Source organism: Triticum dicoccoides, chromosome 3A (assembly GCF_002162155.2).
Source record: "Triticum dicoccoides isolate Atlit2015 ecotype Zavitan chromosome 3A, WEW_v2.0, whole genome shotgun sequence".
NCBI classification, from domain to species: domain Eukaryota; kingdom Viridiplantae; phylum Streptophyta; class Magnoliopsida; order Poales; family Poaceae; genus Triticum; species Triticum dicoccoides.
The window spans coordinates 219,498,330-219,518,424 of record NC_041384.1 but is presented as its reverse complement, the minus strand read 5'-3'; positions in this window follow the sequence as shown (position 1 = coordinate 219,518,424).

Genomic DNA, 20,095 nt, shown 5'->3' with positions numbered 1-20,095 from the left:
CCACGCCATGGAGGCCATGGACCAGAGGGGAAACCCTTCTCCCATCTAGGGAGGAGGTCAAGGAAGAATAAGAAGGAGGGAGGCTCTCTCCCCCTCGCTTCCAGTGGCACCGGAGTGCCACCGGGGGCCATCATCATCACCGCGATCTACACCAACACCTCCGCCATCTTCACCAACATCTCCATCACCTTCCCCCCTTTATCTAAAGAGGTCCACTCTCCCACAACCCTCTGTACCCTCTACTTGAACATGGTGCTTTATGCTTCATATTATTATCCAATGATGTGTTGCCATCCTATGATGTCTGAGTAGATTTTCGCTGTCCTATAGGTGGTTGATGAATTGCTATGATTGATTTAATTTGCTTGTGGTTATGTTGCTGTCCTTTGGTGCCCATCATATGATTGCGCGCGTGGATCACACCATAGGGTTAGTTGTATGTTGATAGGACTATGTATTGGAGGGTAAGAGTGACAGAAGCTTCAACCTAGCATAGAAATTGATGCATACGGGATTGAAGGGGGACCAATATATCTTAATGCTATGGTTGGGTTTTACCTTAATGAACATTAGTAGTTGCGGATGCTTGCTAATAGTTCCAATCATAAGTGCATAGAATTCCAAGTCAGGGATGACATGCTAGCAGTGGCCTCTCCCACATAATACTTGCTATCGGTCTAGTAAAGTAGTCAATTGCTTAGGGGCAATTTCACAACTCCTACCACCACTTTTCCACACTCGCTATATTTACTTTATTGTTTCTTTTATCTAAACAGCCCCTACTTTTCATTTACGTAATCTTTATTATCTTGCAAACCTATCCAACAACACCTACAAAGTACTTCTAGTTTCATACTTGTTCTAGGTAAAGCGAATGTCAAGCGTGCGTAGAGTTGTATCGGTGGTCGATAGAACTTGAGGGAATATTTGTTCTACCTTTAGCTCCTCGTTGGGTTCGACACTCTTACTTATCGAAAACTGTTGCGATCCCGTATACTTGTGGGTTATCAAGATACCACCAGATCAGTAACTTTTAGTATGGAATGTACTTGTAAGATACAACAGAGTGTGTACTCCAGATCATGTATGTAATCTAGTTGTCTGATGAGCGTTGTACGATAATGATCATCTCATAATTCACACAAGACATAATAACATAGCAGGTACAACCATATTAGAAGATCATCTCAACCATACATAGATAGTCTTACATAGTCTTGCAATTACTCAATATTACATAGTCTCACAATTACTGAATATTACATACCATGTTCACAAAATACACACTTAAAATAGATAGTGGTTCACAGACTACATTTGAGACATAGATAGTGGTTTAGACTCCTTTACACCTCAGAAATCAAAGATAGTGCCATCGATTTGGCCAAGCACAGTGCTGAATCGGTGCTTGCGAGTCAGGTCCTCCCCTTCGTTCGGTAGCCATGCATCCGGCAGGCCTTCGACGAGCAGCGGACCACGATCAGTCACCTCCTTCATGTGACAAATCACATGATACACCAGTGTTTTCTTCTTCCTCAGTGATGAAGGACCGTACGCCGACGCCATTTCACGCTCGACGAACTCTTCAAGCGACTGTGGAGGAGGATCTGTGCACAATGCCAGCTTAGGCTCGGGTATCTCCACGCCCACCACTTTGCCAACTTTAGACGGGTCACGAAGCCACGCCATTACCTCCAGCTCGCGTCGATTCTTCAGCGGTATGATCTCTATCAGCTCTCCGCCCAAGTCCTTCAGCAGGCCTTTCACTGACTACATCGACCACGCCTGATCGGGAAGGCCTTCGAAACTGAGCTTGAACTTGTACTCCAGAGCAACTAGAGTGTCACGAATCTCTCTTACCCAGCGCTCAAACTTGATCCACCGGTGACAACACCTCAACTTCATCGACGATTGGAGCACCACCGTGAACTTATCCTCCGTTGAGAACAACAACCACAGGTCATGAGGGGGGCAAGCAACCTGGATGCTCACGTCCGACGGCAGCACGTCAAAGTGCTCCTGGATGGTGGCCAGCAGAGCGGCCGGTGTCATAGCCTCCTCGCCGGCTTCTACAGCAGTGGCCAATAGGACGAGCCCGCGGTAGCGAGCCTCAAATGCATCCATGGATGGAGTGCACGTTAGCATGACATGGCTCCTTTCCGGCCGAAGACACGGCTCGCCCCGACACCAAACCTCCTGCGGATAAGCCAACACCAGCAAGCTGCGACTCGATCCATCTCCGGGGACGAGCACCGCAGAGAAGGTGCCACCATCTTCGCTCTCTGAGATGGCGGACAGGGTGGTGGAGGTGACGCCCGCGCCGCCCATCGGCGGAGTTGGGTGATGAGAATCTAGGGATTGCGGGAGCGGAATTGGGGATTTTTTGCCCCAGGACGAAACAACTACATCGCCTTATCCACTCCCACAGGTGGGGCTAGAGCTGACTGGTGGGTCCATCCTGACATACGGGGCCCAGGCTGACGTGGCATACAGTGGAGTACGCTGTATGTAGTGCACGTGTAGAGCCAGGACTGGCATTTCAAGCTCAGGGACTGTATTGACAACGTATTTTCATCTACCGGGACCGTATCGGTGCAATACACAAGTTCCAGGACTAAACTAGACGTCGTCAGCGAGTACGAGGACTATAGATGCAATCATCTCCTCCTACCCACTCCACTGCGGCCCTGCCGAGCCCGACTGCCAGCATGCAACCTCCTCCAAGAAGTGCCTCAGCTTCCCGTGCCATTCTTTGGCACCAATAATCAATGGATCATCATCTCTTTAGAAAATACAGGTACTCTCGAGCTCAAGTGCTCTCTAATAAACAGTAAAATCAAAAAATAGTAAAAAGAATCCAAAAAGTCCGAATTTTTTGGTGCAAACTTTGACAAATGTTTTCCATACTTACACAAATTTATCATAAGATGGCATTTCTGGAAGTCGTGGTAAAAAATATCGATGCTCCCAGAATGCTATTTCTGAAAGCATTTTAGAGTGCTGATTTTTTTGCCAAGATTTCTATGAATATGGTTACGGGACAAAAATTTGCAAGCAGTGAGAGCATTTGTCTAAGTTTGCATCAAAAGAAAAAAAATCTTTATTTTTATTTTTTGGGGAATCCACTGTTCATCCCGAGCTCAGATGAGCTCGGGAGTAGAAGGGGACTTTCGCACCTACGGGTGGTATTCTTCACCCTCTTAGGCTGCATTTGCAATGTTGGAATTTTGCTACCCATAGGCATTTCTAAACGAAGAACTAGAGCGAGAAGCAGCCTAGCAGCAAACCGATCTAGATCTAACCTAGACCGAGGAGAAAGGGGGCATCAATATGCAAGGGGGTGGGCCATAGGCTTGGGTATCCATTGGTGTGCCCATCCCCACCTAAATATGCAAGGAGGGAGGGGGTCGGCCGACCAGGAGATGGAGTCCTCCTGGGACCCCTCTTTGTTTATTTTAGGGAGCCCTCTCAGGTTGGTTTGCGCTCCAAGCTAGGGGACCGGTCGACTTGGGCCCATTTGGGCTTCTTGCCCCCACACAATCTGAGGGTGCCCCAATGGGAACTCAAATACACTCCATAAGTTTCCGGAACCTTTCGTAAGCTCCCGATACATACGAGGACCTTCCGGAACCTCCGAAACACCTCTAGGATCATCTGAAACTCTTTCGGAACCCTTCTCATTCTCCATCATATCATAGTACTCCTACACGTTGCTAGTCGTTAAACATGTGATCCTATAGGTTCGGTAATATGTGGACATGTCCAGACCACCTTCTGGCCAATAATTATTAACGGGTTTTGGACAATCATATATCAACGACGATCATTATCGAGCGAACCTTTTGTTACCACACACAACTCCCTTTGCTTCACGTTACATTACAAAACCAAATGTGAGACTTTTACGGTTTCACCGCAATCAACACCTTAATAACTATACATACTTATCCTCGTTACGGGTCTATACTCTTTTCTTGTTTTCATATTCCAATATCCCCATGACTAACAACTTAGTCACTATAACTGGCTAGGCAATGCTGGACATCGTAATATCGAGTGGGCCTGGAATGTATCTCTCCATCGCCGGATGGGAAAATCTCGATCTTAACATATCGAACACCACGCCATACTTCTCTGGTGTATCTGAAAGTTGCCTTTATTATTAGCCAGTTATGGAGTAAAGTTTGGCATCCCCAAAGTAACAATCCGGTATCCGACTCTGTGATATTCTCATGGTCTAAGTGAAGGAAATATGCCCTAGAGGCAATAATAAAGTTATCATTTATTTCCTTATTTCATGATAAATGTTTATTATTCATGCTAGAATTGTATTAACCGGAAACATAATACATGTGTGAATACATAGACAAACATAGTGTCACTAGTATGCCTCTACTTGACTAGCTCATTGATCAAAGATGGTTAAGTTTCCTAACCATAGACATGAGTTGTTATTTGATCAATGGGATCACATCATTAGGATAATGATGTGATTGACTTGACCCATTCCGTTAGCTTAGCACTTGATCGTTTGTTTACTGCTACTGCTTTCTTCATGACTTATACATGTTCTTATGACTATGAGATTATGCAAATCCCGAATACTGGAGGAACACATTGTGTGCTACCAAATGTCACAACGTAACTGGGTGATTATAAAGGTGCTCTACAGGTGTCTCCGATGGTACTTGTTGAGTTGGCATAGATCAAGATTAGGATTTGTCACTCCGATTGTCGGAGAGGTATCTCTGGGCCCTCTCGGTAATACACATCACTATAAGCCTTGCAAGCATGATAACTAATGAGTTAGTTACGAGGTGATGTATTACGGAACGAGTAAAGAGACTTGCCGGTAACGATATTGAACTAGGTATTGGATACCGACGATCGAATCTCGGGCAAGTAACATACCGATGACAAAGAGAACAACGTATAGTGTTGTGCGGTTTGACCGATAAAGATCTTCGTAGAATATGTAGGAAGCAATATGAGCATCCAAGTTCCGCTATTAGTTATTGACCGGAGACATGTCTCGGTCATGTCTACATAGTTCTCAAACCCGTAGGGTCCGCACGCTTAAAGTTCGATGACGGTTATATTATGAGTTTATGTGTTGTGATGTACCGAAGGAAGTTCGGAGTCCCGGATGTGATCACGTACATGACGAGGAGTCTCGAAATGGTCGAGACATAAAGATTGATATATTGGAAGCCTATATTTGGATATCGGAAGTGTTCCGGGTGAAATCGGGATTTTACCGGAGTACCGGGGGTTACCGGAACCCCCCGGGGGTTTAATGGGCCAAGATGGGCCTTAGTGGAGAAGAGGAGGGGCGGCCAGGGTAGGCCGCGCCCCCTCTCCTGTAAGTGCATCTAGTGCCCCTTAGTGATTTTGGTGTATTGAAGACTTATAGGTTAAGGGACTAATGTGTTTCTGAGTGTACACAGGTCTATAAGTCTATGATGAGTTTGATATTTACAGAGAAAGTCGACCCCTAAAAATGAGGTTCCTCGACTGAAGACTTTGGATTTCTGAAGACTTTCCGAAGACTTTGAAAGTGAAGAAATTGGTGCAATCCTGAAGACTTGGTATTCATTCGAGGAACATGAAGCATGAAGACTTTTGTTTTTATAGTTTCATTTTCTCTTTCTTGAGTCATAGGAAACACCGTACTGTTAAAGGGGGTCGAGGAAATACTAAGGAAAAATTTCCATGTGATGCTCAACTCAAAATCCTACACCTACCAATCCCTTCGAGTGAAGCCATTGGAAATCTCATACAGTTCAGTCATATTCTTCAGTGACAGATACGAAGTTCTTCTGGTCTCTGAGGAATTTGTTCTGACTGAGGAGTTAGGAATTCACCAGTGCGGATTGCCTACATAGTGAGGAACATGATAGTCCTGAGGAATTTGATACTCAAATTTCTGACCATTGTTGTGCTTTGTGCCAGCTGTCCCAAAATATCTACCCACCTAACGGTCATATCATTGAAGGGCATTTATGTTTTATCATGTCGGGCTGCTCCCTAGGTTATAAATAGCCTCCCCCTACAACCACTAGCTGGTTGGCTGCTCCGAGAGAAACTGACACTTGTCATTTGAGAGCATCCCATCCTCCGAGGACTTTGAGTGAAAATCATCAAGTGTGGAAAACCAAAACCCAAACACCTACAAACCCCTAGTGATTGAGAATCACTGAAGAGATTGATCCTGCGTGGATCCGACGCTTGTTACCTTTGAAGACTGTGCTTCTTCCAGACGGTTAGGCGTCAAGGTCTAGAGCATCCAACAGGAATTGTGGATCACCGAGTGACCAAGTTTGTGAAGGTTCGGAAGTCACCTGAAGACTTACCACGAGTGATTGGGCGAGGTCTGTGTGACCTTAGCTCAAGGAGAATACAGTGAGGATTGTGTGTCCAGGACTGTGTCTCCTCAAGTTTAAATACCTAGCCGCTCCAACCAGACGTACAACTGAGACAGCAGTTGGAACTGGTCTACCAAATCATTGTCTTCACCAAGCTCACTGGTTCTATTTCCTCAACTCTTTCATTTCCTCATAACTGTGTTGAGTGCTTGTTCATATCTGTGTTTGAAGACTTTGACTGAAGACTTTCTCAAATCCCTCAGTTCAATTTCTTCAGTCTGTTTGTCTGCATCCTGTGTTATCCTGTGTTTACGCTTTCTGTACTCTGTGCTTGTCTTCATTTCATCATGATGACTATGCTTGTGCTCTGATATGTTTACTTTTGAGTACTTATTCCGCTGCTAGTGGTTCTTCGCTAAGGAATTTCCTCACCTACAAATTCCTTAGTGAAGAATTCATAAAAATCACCTATTCACCCCCTCTAGTCGATATAACACACTTTCAATTGGTATCAAAGCAAGGTACTCCCTTGTTCTATGTGATTTTGGTTTAACCGCCTGGAGTTTTAGTTATGTCGACCACGAGTATGATCAAGGTCTCTACTGGGTGTCCTACCTTCGATGGGACAGACTACCCCTACTGGAAGAATAAGATGCGAATGCATCTTGAGGCAATTGATAATGATCTCTGGTATGTTGTGGAAAATGGTGCTCCCTCAGTCACTCCTTCTCTGAATGCTGCTAATGTGAAGAGATTCAAGCAACTCGACTCTCAAGCGAAGAATATCATATGTGGCCATCTGAGCAAAGGACAGTATGGAAGAGTGAGTGCTTTGGAAACTGCTAAGATTATGTGGGATAGGCTGTCCAAAGTCAATGAAGGAGTATCAACACAGCGTGACTCTCGAGTTGATGTTCTTCGCAATCTCTTCAATCGCTTCAAAAGACTCGGCAATGAAAATGTTCAACAAACCTTTGATCGCCTCACTGACATCTCAAATGAGCTTCAAGCACTTGGTGCAACTGACATCACAGACCATGAGGTGGTGAAGAAAAAGAACTAATCTCTTCTGCAGGGTCAGGTCTCCAGACGTACGTAATCGTCTGAAGAATTTGCTGGAGACCTGAATGTGCCTGATAGGACGCAGGCTAACCATGAAGAAATGAACTTTCATTTCTCATGTCCTCATACTGCTTTATCTGTTCTATCGCTTGATGAAATTGATCTGATGATTTGATGTCATATTCTTCACTGATGAAGTATATGAGTTCGTAAGTTGCACTAATTCATCTGCAGGATGATCAACCCAAAGCCACTGAGTGGGTCCTCGATAGTGGATGTACAAATCACATGACTGGTGACAAGAATCTATTGATGGATGGTCCATTATCTCTGTCGCATCTGAAGCATATCATCTTCGCTGACAAAGGCAAAAGTCAGGTATTGGGTCTAGGTAAGGTTGCGATCTCAAAGGATCGACACATGGACAAAGTCATGCTTGTCGAGTCCTTAGGATACAACCTCATGTCTGTCTCAATGCTTTGCGATCTTGATATGGTAGTTGTCTTTGGCAAGTATCGTTGTGTTGTGATCATGGAAGCTGACAATTCCAAAGTCTTCGAAGGCTTTAGGAGAGGAGACTTGTATATTGTTGATTTCTCTACATGACCACAACCAGCCGTGTGCCTACTTGCAAAAGCTGTAGAAGGCTAGCTCTGGCATCGACGACTTGGTCATGCAGGCATGAGGAATTTGCACACGCTTGCGAAGAAGAAGCATGTCATTGGCATTGAGAATGTCAAATCCCTCAAGGATCACTTATGCGGAGCCTGTGGAGCTGGAAAGATGACCAAGGCCAAGCATCCAGCGAAGACAATCATGACTACCACTCGACCATTTGAATTGCTTCATATGGATCTTTTTGGCCCTAACCATTATTCTGCTGTTACAAATGATGCATCTCTATATGGCTTTGTTATTGTTGATGATTACTCTTGTTACACATGGGTACACATTGTCACTTACAGACATGAAGTGCAGGAAGTCTTCAAATGATTTTCCTCGAGGGCTTCAACCAACTTTGGTGTGAAGATCAAGAACATCAGAAGTGACAATGGAACTGAGTTCAAGAATTCTGGTCTTGATGACTATCTTGATGAACTTGGTATCACTCATGAGTTATCTTCTCCTTATACTCCTCAGCAGAATGGCATCATGGAGCGTAAGAACATAACTCTTGTTGAGATGGCTCACACTATGCTTGATGAATACAAGACACCTCGTCGTTTCTGGATTCATGCAATTGATACTGCATGCCACATCACCAACATAGTATATCTTCACAAATTCTTCAAAAAGACTGCCTATGAACTCCTCACTGACAGGAAACCCAATGTAAGTTATTTCAAAGTCTTCGGTGCTAAATGTTGGATTAGAGATCCTCATCACAACTCAAAATTTGCACCGAAAGCACATGAAGGTTTCATGCTTGGTTACGGAAAGGACTCGCACAACTACAGAGTCTTCAACAACGTTCTTCACAAGGTTGTTGAAACTGTAGATGTGCAGTTCGATGAAACTAATGGCTCGCAAAGAGAGCACCTACCTTCTGTGATAGATGAACTAGCACCTGAGGAAACTATCAAGTTCAAGGCTACTGAGGATGTCATTCCTACTGAAGAATCTGTTGAAGAATTCATTCCAGAACATGAAGAACGTCGAGCTAATGCACCTGAAGAAAATACTGAAGAAAATGGTGCTGAAGAAAATGCTGGTCAAATTCCTCAACAACAACCAGCTCATCCTCGCGTTTCAAAAGAAGTGCAAGTTGAAAAGGTCATCAATGACATCAAAGCGCCAGGTCCTCTCACACGCTCAAAAGCTTCACATTTATCTAACTTTTGTGGGCACTATGCTTTTGTCTCTATCACAGAGCCCACTAAGGTAGATGAAGCATTTCTGGAGCCTGAGTAGATTTAGGCCATGCAAGAAGAATTACATCAGTTCGAGCTCAACAACGTCTGGGAACTGGTCAAACGTCCAGATCCTCGCAAGCACAATATCATTGGCACAAAATGGATCTATCGCAACAAGCAAGACGAAAATGGCCTCGTGGTAAGGAATGAGGCACGACTTGTAGCTCAAGGCTACACACATGTTGAAGGAATTGATTTCGATGAAACTTTTGCACCTGTTGCTAGACTTGAGGCTATTCGCATATTACTTGGTTATGCTAACCATCATGATATCACTCTATATCAAATGGATGTGAAACGTGCATTCCTCAATGGTAAGCTTGAGGAAGAAGTATATGTTGCTCAACCCCCAGGTCTTGAAGATCCAAAGCATCCCGACAAAGTCTTCAGACTCAATAAGGCCCTCTATGGCCTCAAGCAGGCCCCACAGGCGTGGTATGATACTTTGAAGGAATTCCTTATGAAGAAAGGCTTCAAACCCGGTTCACTCAACCCTACTATTTTCACTAAATCTTATGATCGTGAATTGTTTGTGCCAAATATATGTTGATGATATTATCTTTGGCTGTACTGACCAACGTTATAGTGATGAATTTGCCTATATGATGAGTGAAGAATATCAAATGTCTATGATGGGAGAATTGAAATTCTTCTTAGGTCTTCAAATTCGTCAACAAAGCAATGGCATATTCATATCTCAGGAGAAATACCTCAAGGATGTACTGAGGAAATTCGGCATGCAAGATTGCAAGGCGTCAAAATTCCTATGCCCACAAATGGCCATCTGTGCACTGATGAAAATGGTATCGATTTCGATCATAAGGTATACCGCTCCATGATTGGTTCTTTATTGTACTTATGTGCATCTAGGCTAGATATTATGCTTAGTGTTTGCATGTGTGCCTGATTTCAAGCTACACCGAAGGAATCACACCATAAGGCTGTGAAGCATATTCTTCGATATCTAGCTCACACACCAACACTTGGATTATGGTACCCCAAGGGCTCGGCTTTGATCTCATCGGATATTCTGACTTTGACTATGTTGGTGATCGTGTGGACCGCAAGTCAACATCTGGTACATGTCATTTCCTCGGACGATCTTTGGTCTGTTGGTCCTCGAAGAAACAGAACTGCGTATCACTATCCACCGCTGAAGCTGAGTACATTGCCGCTGGTTCTTGCTGTGCTCAATTGCTATGGATGAAGCAAACTCTCTAGGACTACGGCGTCAACATGAAGAATGTGCCTCTCTTCTATGACAATGAGAGTGCCATCAAGATTGCTCACAACCCAGTTCAGCACTCGAAGACAAAGCACATTCAGATTCGTCATCATTTTCTTCATGATCCTGTGTTGAAGGGCGACATTTCTATTGAGCATGTGAAGACTGAAGAACAGCTAGCCGATATCTTCACAAAGCCCTTGGATGAGAAGAGATTTAGCAAGTTGTGGTGTGAGCTAAATATCCTAGAATCTTTGAATGTTCTCTGAAAAGGACACTGATCCTAACACTTATGCAAAATTGGTGACTTAGATGTGCAACACATGAAGAAACATTTTTCTTCAATCAATGAAGAATAACACTCTAAGTGTGAAGAAATTAATGAAGAATTTGATTCTCAGAACCCTACGACAATTGTACGCGGTGTCTGAAATCATTAGTCTTATACGGTGGGTCACGCCACCACCAAAAGTTGAAATTCCTCAGTTGTTCAAATTCTTCAACTTTGCATTGTCTTCACTGTTTCCGTCGTTTTTCTTCATTGGCTATATATATATATGAGTTTATGTCCTCTACAACATTCAGTTATTGCTAACTCTTCAAGTTGGTTTTTCTGCTAAGTGAATGTGATCGGACCCTTCCCCCTCTTTGCTAAACTCAAGCCAATCTATTCACAAATTATTCATGTGCATTCTATTTGAAACTCGTTCAAAATCTTCACTGTGTCCTTGTTAGCTGAAGAATTTGCGAACGAAACATTGAAACTTATCTTATCCAAATTTTCGGCTTTGCCGCTCAAACCGTTCCGCATCCCACGATATACTTATCTATTCACCCACGATATAACACGATCTCCACTTCTCAGTACGTGGGTGACACATGTCATGCGAATGAGAAGGGTCAGGGGCACGTTCGTCCAAATTCTTGGGCGAACAGTTTTTCACCGTGGTTATAAATACCCCCTCTCCCCTTCCTCACTTCCTTTACTTCGCTCGACCTCCGTCTCTAGCTCGAGCTTCTCAAACCCTAGCGCCGCCGCTACTTCATCGTCGCCGGTGAGGAACAGCTTCACTGCCTCGACCTCGTCACCGCCGTACTCGTGTCGGCCGCGGAAATCTTCACTCCGCCGTCGCCGTAGCCGTCTTCCTCCACCGAGTTAGGGCGTGGAAGATATGCACTGACGAACTTCACATCTCCACATTCCAGTTCGTCGTGTTCTTCATCCAGGGTAATTAAAAGTTACTTTTACTGCCCAAGTTGATTCAAATGATTTCTATAAAATCTTCAAAGGTGTTTTTCTTTATATCTTCACACACTAAAACACCTCACATGTCATCTGTTCTTGATTCATTTCTCTAAGCTGCAAATTTCTCTTCAAGATTCCTCAATTGTGCAGATTTCTGATCTGTACAACTCTGGAACCTAAGACTAAGAACGCTCAGTGAAATTCTTCAAGACTAGACTGGTCAAATTCCTCAAACTTGTTCTTTTTAGAAAACCTTCTGAGAACGCATATGACCTCTCCAAATTCCTCGCAACTATACTCTATTCACAGGTACTCATGTCCGCTGCTGAATCACTATGTTCTCATCAACTTAACTCATTTACAGCGTTCCTCGAAGAAAAATTGCATACTTCTTCAGAGAATTCGATTGTTCAAATTCCTCAACTGAAGAAAATGGCTGATGGTAAGAAGCCACAGAAAGGAGGAAAGAAGCCAAAGGTCAACACAGCGTTTGAAATCCATGATGACATATACAAAGATTACCGCACTCCTGATGAGGCCAAGTTTGGAAAAGAGGACAAAATCAGCGCAAGGTGCGCATACAGAGGATAGAGAGGAGATGGGCAAGAGAGTGGAGGGAATACATATATGTTACTCCCAAATACATGAAGAAATTCGCACTCAATCCTCCATGCCCAAGACCTCCATTGCCACCTGGCCAAATAGCTGATCCCACCAGCCTCAAGCGTGGTGGGGATTATCCTGATGAATGGGCCAAGAGCCAGGACAAGTTGGCTAGACAAGCCAGAGAAGCTGTGAGGAAATTCAATGAAGACTCTGCTGCTGCTACCGCTGAGGCCTCTGTCAAGCCTAAGAAGGCCATGTCAAATAAGCCTACACGCAAGCCAAGTGCTTCACCTTCAGTGCCCTCAAGGCCAAGTTCCTCAGCAATGCCCTCACGGCCAGAATCTTCAAAGCCCTCAAGGCCAATTCCTCATGCCGCTCCTGCTCCTCCAAAATCCTCAGCTCCTCCAAAGTCCTCAGCTGCTCCGACAAAGTCCTCTGCACCTGTGCATCTTGCCACGTGCCAAAGGACTACATGCATCTCTATTGCCTCAGGAGCTTCAGCTAGTTCCTCAGCTGCACCCAATTCTTCAAGAGGACCCTCTCCGCTGAAGACAAAGGACACTGCTGGACGAGGTCCTCGCCCTAGTCCTCAAAAGAAGCAGGTCGCCTTCCAAGTGTCGTCTGAAGAAGACGAAGCTGATGATGAAGAACTTGCTGAGATCATCAGAGATAGGCAAGTCAGGGCCGCCAGCGCCAAAGGCACAAATGTGCCACTGCTTTTGGATCCAACGTTGATCCTCGACTATATTGATCTTTGGCACAAGGACCCAAACACTCCTATGCCTGATTTCAAGTTGACTCCTGGCCAAAGTCACATGCTGACCCATTTCATCCAAGAAGAAAAATGGAAGTTTGAGAAGGTCAGGCAAATCAAGAAAGCGCAGTACAAGAAGGAGCGCTATCTGAAGAAAAACGTTGTCTCTATGACAACTGAAGAACTTGTCACTATTCAAACTGAGATCAAGAAACTTAGTGATGAATTTGACGCATACCGCACTGATTGCCTTAGAGCCAAGGTTCGTTTTGTGAGACTTGCTGATAATTTCACCTCAAATGTTGCAGCCCCAATGCAACAGGAAATTCCTCAGGCTGAAGCATCTGCTCAGCCAACTAAAGAACATGCCAGCACCGCTGATGACTTTCAGGCTGCTGAAGAAAATGTGAGTTCCAGGGCCGATGACTGCATTCCAGCCGTTGAAGAAATTGCCAGGGCATCCACTAGTGGTGCGCCTGAAGAAAATGAAGAAGTCAGGGCAACTGCATCAGTTGTGCGTGAAGAAAATCAACCAGATTCCTCTGCTCCTCCTGCGCCTACACCAACTCTGATCCTTCCATCTGCATGAGATGTGAAGAAGACCAAGGCTGCAGAGCGTGCATCTGTGAAGAAAAGGAAAGCATCAGCTACTTTAGATTCTTCAGCTCTGAAGAAAATGAAGTCTATGACAAGTTCGTTCGCAAATCCCATTGATGTTGTTCCGATCTCAACCATGCCATCAAAGGACCTTATTCCTTTTGATAAAGAATATGTGATCCCTAGCGGATCTGATGAAGAAAATCCTTCTGCTGCTTCGTCAGAGCAGATGGATAAAGAAATTGAAGCGGATCAAATCCCTTCAACACCAGTTGTTTCCTCGCCTATGCCTCAGTTCACAGCTGAAGAGGCTGGCGTTGAAGAAATGGAAGATGAAGATGTGGACATTGGCTGCACCACACCTGTGCTAAGTGATGAATTTTGGGAAAGTCAGCACCCAACTCTCCACTGTTCACACCTTTACAGCAAATACCTCAATCCCCTGCACAAATTGTTCAAATGGGCTCTGAAGAAACTCACTCCACTTCGTATGTCCGTGAAGAAATTCCAGCCACTAGTGCTGAAGAAACTACTGCTACTGAACATCTGAAGACGCAGACTGCCACTGAAGAGGAACCAGAAATTCCTCAGCCTGAAGAACCTGAGATTGTGATTCCTGAGGTTGTGATGCAACTCACTGACACTCCTCTACCCAAGCCAAAAGGATCCATTCTCCAGGAAGCAAAAATTCAAGGCTGATGATTTCTTTGGCGAGCACGTATTCTTCACAGGCTACAACCCCTATGACTCTGCTCGCATTAGGAAAAGGCGTTTCTGGACTGCTAGCCATGCTACTTTCTATTCCTCAGTGCTGTTTAACAACGACAAAATCTTCTACCATGAGCACATTCCTCACGTGGATATGGAATCTCTGCCGTGCTTCGAGCCAGTCCTTAGTGTTCTTCACGATGCTGGACTGTTAAATTTCTGCACTGACATATGTGATTGGAATGAAGAACTCATTCTTCAATTTTATGCAACACTACACATCACAGGAAATTCTGAAGATGTGAATTCATGGGTGCTGGACTGGATGCCTAAAAACACTCACTACACGGCACCAGCTACTGAATTGCTTCGTGCTTCACCACTCAGTCCTCCCCTTGAAGCTGCTTGTTCCATCTACAGTGAACCTGAGCTTACAAATCACTACATGCAAGTTCTGATGAAGCCTTTGAAGCCAGGTCAGGCCCCACGAACCAAATTCCTCGTGAAGGAATTACTATATGTTCCTCGGACTGTCTATCGCATTCTGACGAGGACAATGAGTCCCATCAAAGGCCACGACTCATCTGATGAGGAAATAGTTGGCATCATGAAGAATCTGCTATTCAACATCATAATAGCATTCCTATCAACTATCACGATTTCTTTATGAGGACTCTGGAAAATGCTGCACTTTCTCCGTTTGAGCTGAAGCCTTATGCACCTTGGATTATGAGATTCCTCAGGACAAGGTCTTCACTCAACTACAAGGCTGATTTTCAGAATCACCTCAGCTACTTGCCCCCGATTGAAGTCCTCAAGCAGACTTTTACTTCAACTGATGAAAAGGGCAAGGCTCCTGCTGTCATTGATGAAGGCATTCATCCATTGGATGGTCAGTTTCACAAAGCCGCATCTTATTCCACCAATGATGACTCTGCCACACATGACTCTGCTGCCAATGCACCCAAGTCTACTCCTCAAGCGACTGCTACTTGTGTGATGACTAACCGTGAGCTTTTGCTTAGTCTTCACCAGAAGGTGGATCGAAACCATAAATGGGTTAAGCGTCAGTTTGGTTCATTTCTTCACAACATGACTGCCACACACAATGCAGTGAAGAAAAACCATTACTACCTCCATGAAGTTTTTGGTCGCACCTGGGCCATTCTGTCACATCTGTATGGTGATGAAGATCTTAAGGCAATGGGTCTCAAGGAAGATTTTGACTGGTCTGCACCTCCACCGAAGAAATACAAGAAGGTCAAGGTTCCTCCTTTGGTGTCCAACTCCTATTCTTCATCGCGCGACACCGACGAGCATGAAGACCTGGACGACACTGCCGCAGGCCCTTCCATGACAAACGACCCCAACAACGCTGGTGCTCCTTCATCAACTTGATATTCTTCAGGAGCGTTAGTCCTCATTTTCGATCCTTTTGGTCATTCGATGACAAAGGGGGAGAAATTTGAGTTAGTCTTCAAGCGGGTCTGTCTATATGGGCATTTTTTTTGCTAAGTTACAACTCTCGTTCTTCTAAAACCTTATTGGATCGAGTTGTAAACTTAAACCCGATGGTGCTCTAATATTTTTGATGTGTTTTTCTGCATGCTTATTCCTCATATATGTTAATGCACGCATGCTGAATTACATCAGTCACCATATTTCATCATGCATTCCAAATTCTTCATTATGATATGTCGAATGCGTGTATGAATTACAAGATATAGGGGGAGATCTCCATGATTCTACTCTTCAAGTGTGCAATGCTTCAAAAGCAAATTCCTCATCATGCACATCTTCAGGGGGAGTTCTTCTATATCTTGCAATCAAATTCCTCAATATCAGTATTTACACTTCATATGTTTATCCCCGTTGAAAACTTAACCTATATTGTCATCAATCACCAAAAAGGGGGAGATTGTAAGTGCATCTAGTGCCCCTTAGTGATTTTGGTGTATTGAAGACTTATAGGTTAAGGGACTAATGTGTTTCTCAGTGTACACAGGTCTATAAGTTTATGAGGAGTTTGATATTTACAGAGAAAGTCGACCCCTAAAAATGAGGTTCCTCGACTGAAGACTTTGGATTTCTGAAGACTTTCTGAAGACTTCGAAAGTGAAGAAATTGGTGCAATCCTGAAGACTTGATATTCATTCGAGGAACATGAAGCATGAAGACTTTTGTTTTTATAGTCTCATTTTCTCTTTCTTGAGTCATAGGAAACACCGTACTGTTAAAGGGGGTCGAGGAAATACTAAGGAAAAATTTCCATGTGATGCTCAACTCAAAATCCTACACCTACCAATCCCTTCGAGTGAAGCCATTGGAAATCTCATACAGTTCAGTCATATTCTTCAGTGACAGATACGAAGTTCTTCTGGTCTCTGAGGAATTTGTTCTGACTGAGGAGTTAGGAATTCACCAGTGCGGATTGCCTACATAGTGAGGAACATGATAGTCCTGAGGAATTTGATACTCAAATTTCTGACCATTGTTGTGCTTTGTGCCAGCTGTCCCAAAATATCTACCCACCTAACGGTCATATCATTGAAGGGCATTTATGTTTTATCATGTCGGGCTGCTCCCTAGGTTATAAATAGCCGCCCCCTACAACCACTAGCTGGTTGGCTGCTCCGAGAGAAACTGACACTTGTCATTTGAGAGCATCCCATCCTCCGAGGACTTTGAGTGAAAATCATCAAGTGTGGAAAACCAAAACCCAAACACCTACAAACCCCTAGTGATTGAGCATCACTGAAGAGATTGATCCTGCGTGGATCCGACGCTTGTTACCTTTGAAGACTGTGCTTCTTCCAGACGGTTAGGCGTCAAGGTCTAGAGCATCCAACAGGAATTGTGGATCACCGAGTGACCAAGTTTGTGAAGGTTCGGAAGTCACCTGAAGACTTACCACGAGTGATTGGGCGAGGTCTGTGTGACCTTAGCTCAAGGAGAATACAGTGAGGATTGTGTGTCCAGGACTGTGTCTCCTCAAGTTTAAATACCTAGCCGCTCCAACCAGACGTACAACTGAGACAGCAGTTGGAACTGGTCTACCAAATCATTGTCTTCACCAAGCTCACTGGTTCTATTTCCTCAACTCTTTCATTTCCTCATAACTGTGTTGAGTGCTTGTTCATATCTGTGTTTGAAGACTTTGACTGAAGACTTTCTCAAATCCCTCAGTTCAATTTCTTCAGTCTGTTTGTCTTCATCCTGTGTTATCCTGTGTTTACGCTTTCTGTACTCTGTGCTTGTCTTCATTTCATCATGATGACTATGCTTGTGCTCTGATATGTTTACTTTTGAGTACTTATTCCGCTGCTAGTGGTTCTTCGCTAAGGAATTTCCTCACCTACAAATTCCTTAGTGAAGAATTCATAAAAATCACCTATTCACCCCCTCTAGTCGATATAACGCGCTTTCATCTCCCTCTAGTCCGAATTGGACAAGGAGGGGGGTGGCGCCCCCTTTCCTTCTTCTCTCCCTCCTCCTTCCCCTTCTCCTATTCCAACTAGGAAATGAGGGAGTCCTACTCCCGGTGGGAGTAGGACTCCTCCCTAGCGCGCCTCCTCCTGGCCGGCCGCCTCTTCCCCCTTGCTCCTTTATATACGGGGGCAGGGGGCACCTCTAGACACACAAGTTGATCGCAAAGATCTCTCCCAGCCGTGTGCGGTGCCCCCCTCCACCATAATCCACCTCGGTAATACTATAGCGGTGTTTAGGCGAAGCCCTGCTGCGGTAGGTTCATCAACATCGTCACCACGCCATCGTGCTGACGAAACTCTTCCCCGAGCTCTACTGGATCGTGACTTCGCGGGATGTCACTGAGCTGAACGTGTGCTGAACACGGAGGTGCCGTACGTTCGGTACTAAGGATCGGCCGATCGTGAAGACGTACGACTACATCAACCGCGTTGTCATAATGCTTCCGCTTAATGGTCTACGAGGGTACGTGGACAACACTCTCCCCTCTCGTTTCTATGCATCACCATGATCCTGCGTGTGCGTACGATTTTCTTTGAAATTACTACGTTCCCCAACAGTGGCATCCGAGCCAGGTTTTATGCGTTGATGTTATATGCATGAGTAGAACACAAGTGAGTTGTGGGCGATACAAGTCATACTACTTATCAGCATGTCATACTTTGGTTCGGCGGTATTGTTGGATGAAGCGGCCCAGACCGACATTACGCGTACGCTTACGCGAGACTGGTTCTACCGACGTGCTTTGCACACAGGTGGCTGGCGGGTGTTAGTTTCTCTATATTTTTTGTATGAGATGATCATGTTTTGTAACAAAGTTATCGGCAACTGGCAGGAGCCATATGGTTGTTGCTTTATTGTATGCAATGCAATCGCCCTGTAATTGCTTTACTTTATCACTAAGTGGTAGCGATAGTCATAGAAGCAATAGTTGGTGAGACGACAACGATTCTACAATGGAGATCAAGGTGTCGCGCCGGTGACGATGGTGATCATGACGGTGCTTCGGAGATGGAGATCATAAGCACAAGATGATGATGGCCATATCATATCACTTATATTGATTGCATGTGATGTTTATCCTTTATGCATCTTATTCTGCTTTGTTTGACGGTAGCATTATAAGATGATCTCTCACTAAATGTCAAGATAAAAGTGTTCTCCCTGAGTATGCACCATTGCCAAAGTTCGTCGTGCCGAGATACCACATGATGATCGGGTGTGATAAGCTCTACGTCCATCTACAACGGGTGCAAGACAGTTTTGCACACGCAGAATACTCGGGTTAAACTTGATGAGCCTAGCATATGAAGATATGGCCTCGGAACACTGAGACCGAAAGGTCGAGCGTGAATCATATAGTAGATATGATCTACATAGTGATGTTCACCATTGAAAACTACTCTACTCCATTTCACGTGATGATCGATTATGGTTTAGTTGATATGGATCACGTGATCACTTAGATGATTAGAGAGATGTCTATCTAAGTGGGAGTTCTTAAGAAATATTATTAGTTGAACTTGAATTTATCATGAACTTAGTACCTGATAGTATTTTGCTTATCTATGTTGTTGTAGATAGATGGCCCGTGTTGTTGTTCCGGTTAATTTTAATGCGTTCCTTGAGAAAGCAAAGTTGAAAGATGATGGTAGCAATTACACGGACTGGGTCCATAACTTTAGGGTTATCCTCATTGTTGCACAGAAGAATTACATCCTGGAAGCACCGCTGGGTGCTAGGCCTGCTGCAGATGCTGCTGACAACGTTAAGAACGTTTGGCAGAGTAAAGCTGATGACTACTCGATAGTTCAGTGTGCCATGCTTTACGGCTTAGAACCGGGACGTCAATGACGTTTTGAATGTCATGGAGCATATGAGATGTTCCAGGAGTTGAGGTTAATATTTCAAGAAAATGCCCAGATTGAGAGATATGAAGTCTCCAATAAGTTCTATAGCTGCAAGATGGAGGAGAATAGTTCTGTCAGTGAGCATATACTCAAAATGTCTGGGTATCATAATCACTTGACTCAACTGGGAGTTAATCTTCCTGTTGATAGTGTCATCGACAGTTATTCAATCACTGCCACCAAGCTACAAAAGCTTCGTGATGAACTATAATATGCAAGGGAT